Here is an 11,647-nt window from a genome sequence, read left to right as displayed (position 1 = left end):
TGCACACCCAATTGATGCTAGATTTTCTTAACCACATGGCAGTCCCAAAGTGCATGAATTATGGATTCAGGTCTATTGAGGCAGTGAGGGTAAGCAGTGTCTACTAACATCCCCCTCGCTTGTAAGCACTCATTGCCACCTATGCTCTGATGCATGCATTTCCATAAGAATATTTGAATCCTGGGCAAGGTGTCTAGCTTCCATATCCACCTTCCTTGGAATCCTAGGTCAGGCCGAGGATCAATGGCAAGGAGGTACGCCTTCTTGAGATCAAAGGAGCCTCTCGGGGAAGGCTTCCAAGCCAATTTGTCTTCGTTCCTCCTAATATACGATATGAGGGTGGCTTGTAATTCCTTTCTGACTTCCTCAAGGAGTTCTATATGAAGCAGATCCCAGTTCCAACCTTCCAATTCCACAACATCCTTAATTCTAAGATTGAAGGATTCATCAGTAAGAGGGCCTTGGATGATGTTTCTTAGAATACCCAGGTTTGACCAACTATCACGCCAAAAACTAAGGCTGCTTTCATACCTAGGAATCCATTTAATTCCTTTCCTAAATATTTCTTCTCCTTTCTTCATGCTCTTCCAAGTATAAGAACAAGGGAGGTTGGCTTCATTTCTGGAATTTAACCTCTGATGTGTGAAATACTTCAATCACAGAACTTTAGCCCATCGAGACTCACCCTACGTATGGAATCTCTAGTTCAAATTAATATATGTTAATCAAATGTTGGTAGTTTACTTCACGCCTCATTGCCTCAAGTTCAGTAGAAAATGTTGGTAATTTACTTCACGCCTCATTGCCTTAAGTTCAGTAGAAATTCGTTTGCCTGTTCCTAGAATCTATAGCGGAGGAAGCTTTTCTGCTATCAGTTAGTTTGTTGTATCTTGTTCTGTGTTCTATTCCATACTTCCATGAAATCTTGTATACTTGCTTGATAATATATTTCCTTAACCAGTTTCCATAATCTTCTTACACTCCCTTTCATCTACTCTCTACTATAGTGGCATCAGAGCCAATTTACTATACAGTTTCCACCCCTTTGATCAGTATACTTTGATTATTGTCCTGATTAGTATGCTTTGTGATTTATAGTTGCCACAATACGTGGATCCTCTGTATTATTCACATAAGAACACTGGACTTGATAATCAAGTAGAACACTAAGGAGGTTGTTTTCAAAAGTCTTAAAGAACCTAGTTTCCCATTGTTACCTTGTGGACGTTTGAGCCTAGAGTTGGCGTTTTGGTCCTAGTTGGTTTTGGGTAAATAGTTCTTTCTTGAAAAAACTATCATGGAAGGTTTATCTTCAACAATCACCGATACCACTAAACCCACCTTTGACCTTTCCCTTCATAAATCTACAACAAATAGGTTAGACTACTTGTATGAAATATCTCATGTACCAGAAGATAGTAAAATCCCGATTACCGACTTCCCCATTGTAAATCTCTATAATGTGTTTGATAAACCCCAACCTTCGTTCAAAAAAACCATAAAAAAATTTATTGGTCCTTCTCACCTTTCTACTGCAAAAGAATATGTTCAATCCTCCAAGTTTGACCAATTCAATATTCCAGCAAGTGAAAATGAAAATTTCATCACCCTTGTTCTAAATGCGGGAACAATTTTTGTCCCGTTTTTTCCGAACTTCAATATGTCCCTTAAAGATATCTTTGTGATGCTCTCAAGGTGCAAGTCCAAATTACAAGAGCCTTTCAAGTACAAGACACATTTGCTGCTACACTTAATTACTAGCTTGCTTACAAACTTCAAAATCATGCCTTTGACATGGCAGTTCCAAACATGGCCCAATCTAATGATGCTTTGTTGATCCAAGTTGACCTAGGAATGACACCCATGTGTACATTTGTCCCAAGACAACTCACCAGGGACCAAATGACTTCTCTCTTTCCAGAATCATGGATATGAAATATGAAACGCTCCATCAAGCAATTAGGCCAGTCCAGTCGAACAATCCTTTCTTTATTAGGAAAGAAAATGGCGAAGTAGAGACAAGATTCTTGGTAATTCTACCAGAAAAGAAAGATGTAACAGTCTTTCTGACTCAAATTGCTATGCTTCAACAGGTATTATATGTTGGTGAAGATGGCCCCAAGATCAATGCATTCCGTGAAGATGGAAAGCCTTGCTATGAAGGCAAATCACCCTCTGACCACATATGGTGGGATATTTGTGATTGTGCTGACTGTAAAGAAGAAGAAGGTTTTGAAGAATATTATTCAAGAAGAAGGAAGAAAAAATCCACCCAACAGATCCTCAAAGAAAGATATGAAGCAGGCGATTTAGAAGTTGATCTCCTTGGAGAACCATCCGGAAAATTTGATTATTATGTTCTTTATCCTAGAACCAAAAAACAAAAAATCTCTTCTCCTCCATGTAAGGAAAATCATGATCAAAACTTTAAATCCCTATTAATCCCATACTATCAGAAAGTCCTTTCCCAATTACCGAGATGTCAATCTTCTTCTACTAGTCAAACTCATTCACAGAAACCCTTACCTTGCTATATGTTTGACCATACTTCACCTTCTTACTCACAAGGCTTCCCTCCTCCTGAAAGTTTCGAACATCCTCAAACCAGCACAAAGCATGTTTGGAAAATCAAAAATCCTGTTGGAATCAACCCATATAGGACCCTGAGACAAGTTTCTTCGGCTGAAGCAACCATAAATTGGCAAGAAAAAAATGTTGTGGCACAAAACCAAGCTCTTTCAAAAATCCTTGATAACCAACAAAAGCTAGCTAAGGTAGTTACTCATACCTTCTCATCCTTAAGTTCTCTTATTGAGGATTTAAAGAAAAAGATCAAGATGGTTGAACAAGAGCTTGCAACAATTGCTTCCACAGTTAAAGATATGTATGTTTCTTTCCCTCTCATAGGGTAAAGAGAAAAGAAAGAAAACAGTTGTTGGCACAACTTCATTCCGTAGAAGGTTCACAGAAGGAAGCTACCCAACCTTCCCCGATGCTTGTTTATATGCTTTACCAACCTCGATAGTCATTATATAAAGACCTGTCCATACCTTTAACCTTTCCAATTTCATCAACTTCTTCTAGTCGAAGTTTCCAACCATTAGCCATGACACATCTTGAACATAACCCTTTCAAGCCAAGTGGAGTTCTTCCAAGCATAACATACTTATCTCCACTTAAAGTAGAACCTCAAACTAAGCCACAGAATAAACCTTCTTTTAAGAAAAAGGACAAAGAACCATTATATCAACCCTCAGACCCAACCATTGGTGCTTCTTCAAAACCTCCAAACATGGACATGTTAGCTGTAGACCCTAACCCTCCAAATCCAATTTCATCATTCCTAAAAAACCTCACCCTTGAAAATCCAAGAGAACCTTTTTGTGCTTCCAGTAGTTGATGTCACTGATTTAGACTTGTCTAATCTTGGTCTAGAAAAGGTGTTCATGGCGGATAACCAACCAACCATAGAAGAAGATGATGTTCTCCGCCCTAAACCACCTCCACCCCCACCACCAATTTTCCCTCCACCACCTTTTGTTCCTAACACCCAAACACATTTAACCCACCCATCAATCACATATTCAAAACATTTGTTTATCATTGACAATGCCCTTCTTTCCAAATGGCACGATGAAATTTTTAATATGTATTCATGGTGCATAGCTGAACTTCAGGCCCTAAATTCAACTATTGCCCAGGTCATTGCCAAGTTTGTTGCAAGAATCACAGGAAGACTAAAAGAATGGTGGATTAACCTAGGAGAATTTCGGCAGAGACAAGTAGCTCAATGCAAAACACTAGAAGATTTTTTCACTGTCATCCATAATGAATTTCTTGGTTTGTCGACCCATCATACAAAAGTAGCACGAGAAGAATTCTTAATGATGAAATGCTACTCATTTGAAAGGAAAGATTTGGAAAAGCATTTTGATAGGATGTCAAGACAATTCTATATTTTCAAAGGCATGGATGATGTCAATTCCAAGCATACCTTTCTCAACTCTCTCCCAGAACCATTGGGAATTGACAAAGTTCACAGTAGGCTTAAAGATAGTTGCAAGAGAAAGGATTTTTAGATAAAGTGCTACGAGAAAAATTGCGACTGCCCAAGAAGAGATCATTTCAAAAAATACTCCTTGAAAAAGAGACACCATGTAAGGCCAAGGAGGAAATTTTTCAAAAACAAAAAACGGAAGTTCCTTAGAAGGATGCAATTCAAAGGAAAAACTTCAAAAGTTTGTTTTGTGTGTAGAAGACCAGGCCACTTTGCAAAGAATTGTCCAAAAAATGAGAAAGCAGCAAAGCTTCTTAAACAAGCACAGATTCATGCATACGACACTCCTTTCTTTGATGTAGAATCACTATTTTCACTTGATGATGAATATTCTCCTTAAGCTTTAGCAGTCATGGTCTGTTCCATATTAGAAGAAGATTCATACTCAGATAGTGATGATGTTTCAGACCAGAAATCCAAACCATTTATACATCCCAACCCATCATAGCTCCTCTAACCAACCCCACTCCCATAGCCCAAGTACACATCCTGTTAGAAACTTACTCCAAACCCATCCTAGTCATAGCTCTTTTTGATACGGGAGCTGCAGCAACAATTCTCCATCCTAAGATTTTACCAGCAGAGTTTTGGTTGCCTGTTGAATGTGAAAACTCTTTTGAATATAATAATATCAGTTAGTTTATGGAGTTTTATCTGCCCAACTTTTTTTTTTCAACATATGACGTTAGCTTTTGATAATTACTTTTTGGCTAAAATGCAAAAATCTACATTCTAAGTTTCTTCAAAATTCAATTTAGTCCTCTAACTTTGTTTTTATTCATTTTAGTCATCTAAGTTTTAAATTTAGTCAATTAATGCATTTTTAGTTAAAGTTAGAGGACTAAAATACATTTTGATAAAACATAGACTCAATCATTGAGAGTTTACCGGTTAAACTAACTAAAACCCACAACTTTATTATTTTTATTTATCCTAATCAAGATCCCAAGCCAATTACAATTAGAATAATTGTATATTATTTAACAGTACATTATCAGATGTGTAAGTTGCCAAGCATAAAATAGATGTTAGTTGTAGACCGACAATCAGTACCATTTCCTTCTCCTACTCTATTTTACATTATTGTAGTATCAGCAGTGAATTTGAGGAGAAATGAAGTCCATGAAACAAAAAGTACCATACTTAGAATAGTTGGAAAATCTGTCGATTGTAATGTTGCCATAAAGAACTGCATCAAATATGTCTAGACAAAGTGACACTAAAATATTCTTGGTTGCCAACTGTTGGGGATTTCAAACTCAAGGAGTAATAATGAAAGAACAAAATGAATACAACAAGCAAACTAAAATTATGATTGACTTGGAAGCACAATTGAATGTTATCTTTAGACAATTTTTGTCCCTGTACGTGAGTTGCTAAAGGGCTAATACAAATTTGTCCCCAGTACACAATCAAGTTTATTGGATTCTATAAATAGCAATTTCGGAGAATACCCATAGGATTTCTTGTGTTTCTTATAAACTATTTGAAGGAGAAAAAAGAATTAATTATCAAGTGAACATGAACCACTATTTATATCCAAATGATTATTACCCATTAATAGATATCAATTGGAGACTAATGACATTTCAAAAAAAAAAAAAAAATGTCCACTAGGTACAAAACCTTTTCAAAAGTTCATAACAGTTACTTGAAAAATTGTTTATTGTGATCTCAATCTATCAAACTTGGTGTCGAGATGCAGTTGAGAAATCTTGATCAATCGAGATTGCAGTCAAACAGATAGAAGCTTCCTTCAATATCTCGATCGATCAAAATAGTATTCTTGATCAATCGAGAATCTTGAACTTTGAATTTTTACTTTATCATTTTACACAAATGATATACTCTCCAAACTTATATATTATTATTACAACCTATCTTTTTATATATTTATATATACAACACCAACCACGTATCAAAATATATGAATCATCGTTGAAAGGTTCGTCATCATGTGTCCGGCTCAAATACGTACCTAGCCTTAGTGTGATAGCTAGGAGGAGGTGTCTACAATTGTTGTTAGCTTAAGACCAAGATAGTAGTTAAGTTGTTAATATATTTCATTTCAAATGTTGATATAGGAACTAAGTTGTTGAATACCTTGCAAGTCAGATCCCACAATTATCATATCATCAGCATAAAATAAGAGAGGGATGACATTTGTGTTTATTGCATCTAGTGAATAGCGTTGAGTTAAATGCATTGGTGTGGTAACTAGGATAGCCTTATAATCGTCTTGAATTTTGTAAATCATATTAGAGCACTAGCATTAGGGGTGTAAAAAGCCCCCAGTTGTTATTTTACCAACTAAACCCTTAAAACCATGCTCCATCCGGGTTTGTAAACCCAAAATAGGCCAAAATGGGAAATTAACCTTGATTTTCAAACATTATAATTAGTAGGCCAAGTTTTCAAACTATATTTTTTACTAGCATCTCGAGTATAAGAGACTCAATTTCCATGGTCTGATCATGTCTGATGTAGCATTTTTTCCACGTGGCGACCATCTAGAAATCGAGTCTTAGAGACTTGATTTATAAGAGTAGTTTTTCTTTTAAGGGTTACACTTCCTGAGCCTTGACCATGAAATAAAACACCAAAAGTGTTGTTCATCCAAATTACACAAAATCTAAACCTCCGTTAGTGCGTTCATTGGTAGAAAACCTCCTGAGAATTCTTTGAAGCACTAGACCACACCACCACTGCGCCAAACCCAGGCTGCATGAGACCCAGGTCGCAACGCAACCCAGGCCACAGCGTGACCCAGGCCTTTCTCTGGGATTTATTTTTTTTTGGTATTTCTGGGAATGGCAAGATGAGAGACTTGAGACTTAAAATTTTTTTGGTTTATAAATTGAGTCTTATAGACTCGATTTTCAGGTGTACGCCACGTGGAAAAAATGCCACATCAAACGTGATCAAACCATGAAAATCAAGTCTTTGAGACTCGAGATGCTAGTAAAAAATATAGTTTGAAAACAATGCCTACTAATTATATTGTTTGGCAAACGGTGCTAATTTTCTATTTTGGCCCCCAAAATATTTTACATCCTATGAATAGTGACTCTCCCTCTTCCCTGTCTTCACACTTCACTGTTTATCTATTCTCTCTATTTCACTCTCCCTTTTCTCTATCTTCACTCTTCTCCCTCTGCTCTCTCTATTTCTCTCTTCTCCGTTTCTCTGTCTTCTCTCTATTCTCTTTGTTTCTATATAATCTATCTTTTCTTGTCTGAAACATTTTTGTTTGGATCAATTTGATGGTGGCTAGGTTTTAGGGGTTGAGATTCGGTGGTTCCTGAGTTGGTTTTGGTGGTGGGTTTCATTGATGGAGCTAATCTAGTGGTGAGTTTCAGTGGTGGAGTTAAATCAGTGGGTGGGTCTATGGCAGGTCACTGTAATAGGTCTCAGTGATGGTGGATTTTAGTGGTGAGTTGTTTGGTGGTTTGATTTCAGGGTTTTGATGGGTTTCGATGTGGTGGGTTTCAATGGGTCTTGGCGATGGTGGGTTTTGATGTTATATGGTTGTTGGGTTGAGTTTATGGTGAATCTCAATGGGCCTATGGCAATTTGTGGTGGTTTGTGGTGGTTTGCTCTTTTGGGTTTGTGACTGATTCCAGTGGGTATATGGTTTTGGTTGTGGTTTTGGTGTTTTTGTTTTTTGTGGTAGATCTAGTGGGTCTGTGTTGGTTTTGTTGTTTTGAGTTTTTGGTGGTGATTGTTGTTGTGGTTGATGATTTGGGTGATTGTGTTTATTGTTTTTGTTGCTGTTGTTGGTCGTGGTGATGGCTGCGTTGTTGCTGTGATTGTTTTCCAGTGATTGTTGTTGCTAGTTGTTTTCCAATGACTGTTTTTCAAACAATATAATTAGTAGACACTGTTTTCAAACTATATTTTTTACTAACATCTCGAGTCTTAGAGACTTGATTTAGGCTTATAAATCGAGTTTTAAAGACTCGATTTTCAAGGTCTAATTACATTTGATGTGGCATTTTTTCCACGTGGCATCCACCTGAAAATTGAGCCTCTAAGACTCGATTTATAAGTCTTACATTTAATATTATTCAAACATTATCAGTGTATTGGAGGGCACGTACCAACAGACACATTAGCTGTTTGAAGGGATGGGTGTAATGATGATATTTTTTTTTTCTTTGTCATGAGTGTCAGGCTAGTATGTATAGCCCTAGAGCACATCTAAACCCTTACTTACACCTATGCACTTTTATTTCATTATTTTAATTCAAATTCTACCTTTTCAGTCAAAAAAAAAAAAAAAATTTGTATAGCACAAATACACACGTCTCTTTTCTCCCAGACATCTCTCTTCACCTCAGTCCTCTCTCCCTTCTTTCGCTATGTCTGCCTTCTCTTCTTTCAGGAGCACAGACCAAAGATGCTGCATTGCTAGGTGGCGGCAACGACGTGGATAGGTGGTGGCATGGAGGGTGTGGGTTTGTGGAGATCAGTGTCTATGGTGGACATCAGTGTTTGTGTTAGAGGTTGAGGCGTGGGTCATAGTGGTTGCTTGGTTGTGGAATCGATGAATCGATGGTTAGGTTATGGAAATCAGTGACTGGGTTGTGGGAATTGGTGGCTGGGTTGTGGAGTCGGTGATTGGGTTGTCGGTATCAATGATTGGGTTGTGAGAAATGGTGAGTGGGTTGTGTGGGTTTGGGTTTTGGTGGGTCATTAGGTGGCAGAGTTCGGTCTGTTTGGGTTTGTGGGTATGGATTTGGCGTTGGTGGTGTTGTTGGATTTTAGGTGGTGGTGGTGGCTGCTGTGCTGTGGGTGAGTTTTTTTTTTTTTTTTTTTTCATTGGTTCATTGTGCTGGGATTGTTGTGTTTTTGGGATTTCTTAAAAAAAATTTTGGGTATTTCTGGGAATGGCTTGTACATGAGAGACTTAGACTTAATTTTTTTTTTTTTTTTTGGCTTATAAATCGAGTCTTAGAGACTCGCTTTCCAAGTGGACGCCACGTGGAAAATATGCCACATCAGACGTGATCAGAACACTAAAATCGAGTCTTTGAGACTCAATTTATAAGCCCTAAATCGAGTCTTTTAAACTCGAGATGTTAGTAAAAAATATAGTTTGAAAACAGTGCCTACTAATTATATTATTTGAAAAACAGTGTTAATTTCCAATTTTGGCCGTGAAAGGAGATACGAAGGAGAGAGAGAGAGGGGTAGTTTTATATTTATTTTATTAGTTAATTTATATTATTTTATTAGGTTGTATGTATATATAAAAATTGGGATATAAAGTGAGTTGTAAAATGAATTGATAAAATAGATAAAGTGTAATAGATATCCCAGTTTACAAACAAAGGATGGAAATGCACTAATTGATTTTTGGTGTAAGTAGAGATTAAACCCCAAATATTTTATTCACCAATTAGAAACTATACCAGTTTACATATAGAAGTTAATAGATAAAAATCATTTTTACTTGTTAATTAAATTGAAGAAAACGAGAAGAGTGAAATCCATTAAGCCTAATCTAAACTCATCTAGGAATACTATTTATGGATAAAATTCATTCGACGACATAATAAGTCTTAGCTATAGAATTGGAGATCTTCAATCCAATTTACCATAGAATTTCACTCCTACAGATATAATAAATACACCTAAGTATACTTGCCTTCAGAAATAAGAATTGAGATGATGTCGTTTTCAATTAATCTTGTTTTATGTTTGGACCCACGCATTAATGATGTCAAGTGATGGAGATTACAGCTCCTTTAGCAATTGGCAACCAAATCCAACAGCAGGTGATTGTTAAGAGAAAATAGCCAGATCATATATTTTCTAATTTCACGTTGAAGCTCGGCTCAACACAACAAATGTAAAATGTTGAAGTTTGATTTGAGCTTGAATCAAGTCTACAAAGGATGTTTGAGCTTGAGTTTAAGCTTCTTAGAAAACTTGATCTCAATTTGGCTTGACTTAATTTATTAACCAATCCGAGCTCAAGCTCAATATCAAGTTCTTGAGATCGAAGAAATCCAATACAAGTACATTATTAAGATCATATTAAGCATATTATTAAGCTCATTTGATTTGGACAAGTGGTCTCAACTCCCAATTAATTAAATACTTAGTAAGATATGAGTTTATTAGTCAAACTCATTACCAGGCTTCTAAACCAACCCGAACTCAAATTGTTTTCTATCAAGTCCCATTGTTCATGAGCCTATTCATGAGTATGTTTTTTTGCTTGGCCTCGGCTCATTTATTAAATAAACCTAAAATAAAGGATCAAGTTTGGCTTGTTTATAAACCAGAGTGGTGTTTGTTTGACGAGATTAAATTCTATAAGGATATAGTGTAAAACCTAAGTTTTAGGTTCTATAATTTCAACATGTCATATCATCATATCATATATTAAAAAATATGCATAACCATACACAATCAATTTTAATACCCATCTGAAAATCCAACTCAACTAGGAGTTTATTAAGATGTTATTAGGTATAATAGGATGTATTGAGTTTTAAGTAAAAAGATAATATGACAATTTCTTATTGAATAATGTAAGCCATGAATTTTACACTTTATCCTCACCAAATTTGGACTCTTATTTTACACATACTATTGTACACAAAGTGCACACACTCACTTTTTTTTACATAGTGAGCTATTTGGAAAGTAAACAATTACTTTTATTTTTTGCTTACATACTTTTTTAAATACATTTTCCAACAAACTTTCTATCATTTTCCTATCCCATTTAACTATTATTTCTTTATTCTTTTTTGAATATTTTTTATTCATTCTCAACAACCATGTTAATCAAATATATATATATATATATATATATATATATAGATGTAAAGAGAGGAAAGAAAAAATATTAATTTTAAATTGTTTTGCTCATCTACAGTAACTTAAAGAGATTGAATATAGATGAGCAAAAACAAATTTCTTCATTTGGAGATATTGCTAGGCTTGATTTTTAAGGCTTGACTCTCTAGAGATGCTTAAGGGCATTCACAGTGATGAATTTAAAACTTCTAACTTTTAGCAATTCAAACATATATTTTATCTATTTTACCACCCCACTTTATAATACATCCAACATCAATATTTCTATTTTTTACCACCTCATTTAAATATTATTTCTTTGTTATTATTTTTATTCTTTCTATGTCTCTCTCCCTTCTTCTCCATTTCTCTCTCTTTTCTGAATCAAGATCGTCCAACAAAATCACACCTCTTTCTTGTCAACCTAGCAAACTCACAGCCACCACCACCACCACTGCCACCCACAACCCCCACATCACCAGCTAGCGATAGCTTCGACGAACCAGCCACAGCTACCAACCATTGCATAATTCAGAAAAACCCATCAAACAAATACATACCACTAGCCACCAACACCACAAACCTTACCCACCCACCATCAACCACCATATACCGAAACCCACTCGCCCACTAGCCAACCACCACACAAATTGACACTCACCCACATGCCACCACCATAAACCCCAACCCAAAATCAACCCACCAAAAAACAACCTAACCACCACCATAACCACCACCCACCCACCGTCGCCATAGTGCCCACAAGCCAAAATCAAA

This window comes from Quercus robur, chromosome 1, assembly GCF_932294415.1.
Source record: "Quercus robur chromosome 1, dhQueRobu3.1, whole genome shotgun sequence".
NCBI lineage: Eukaryota > Viridiplantae > Streptophyta > Magnoliopsida > Fagales > Fagaceae > Quercus > Quercus robur.
The sequence above is the reverse complement of the archived record's forward strand: the minus strand, read 5'-3'. Positions refer to the sequence as shown.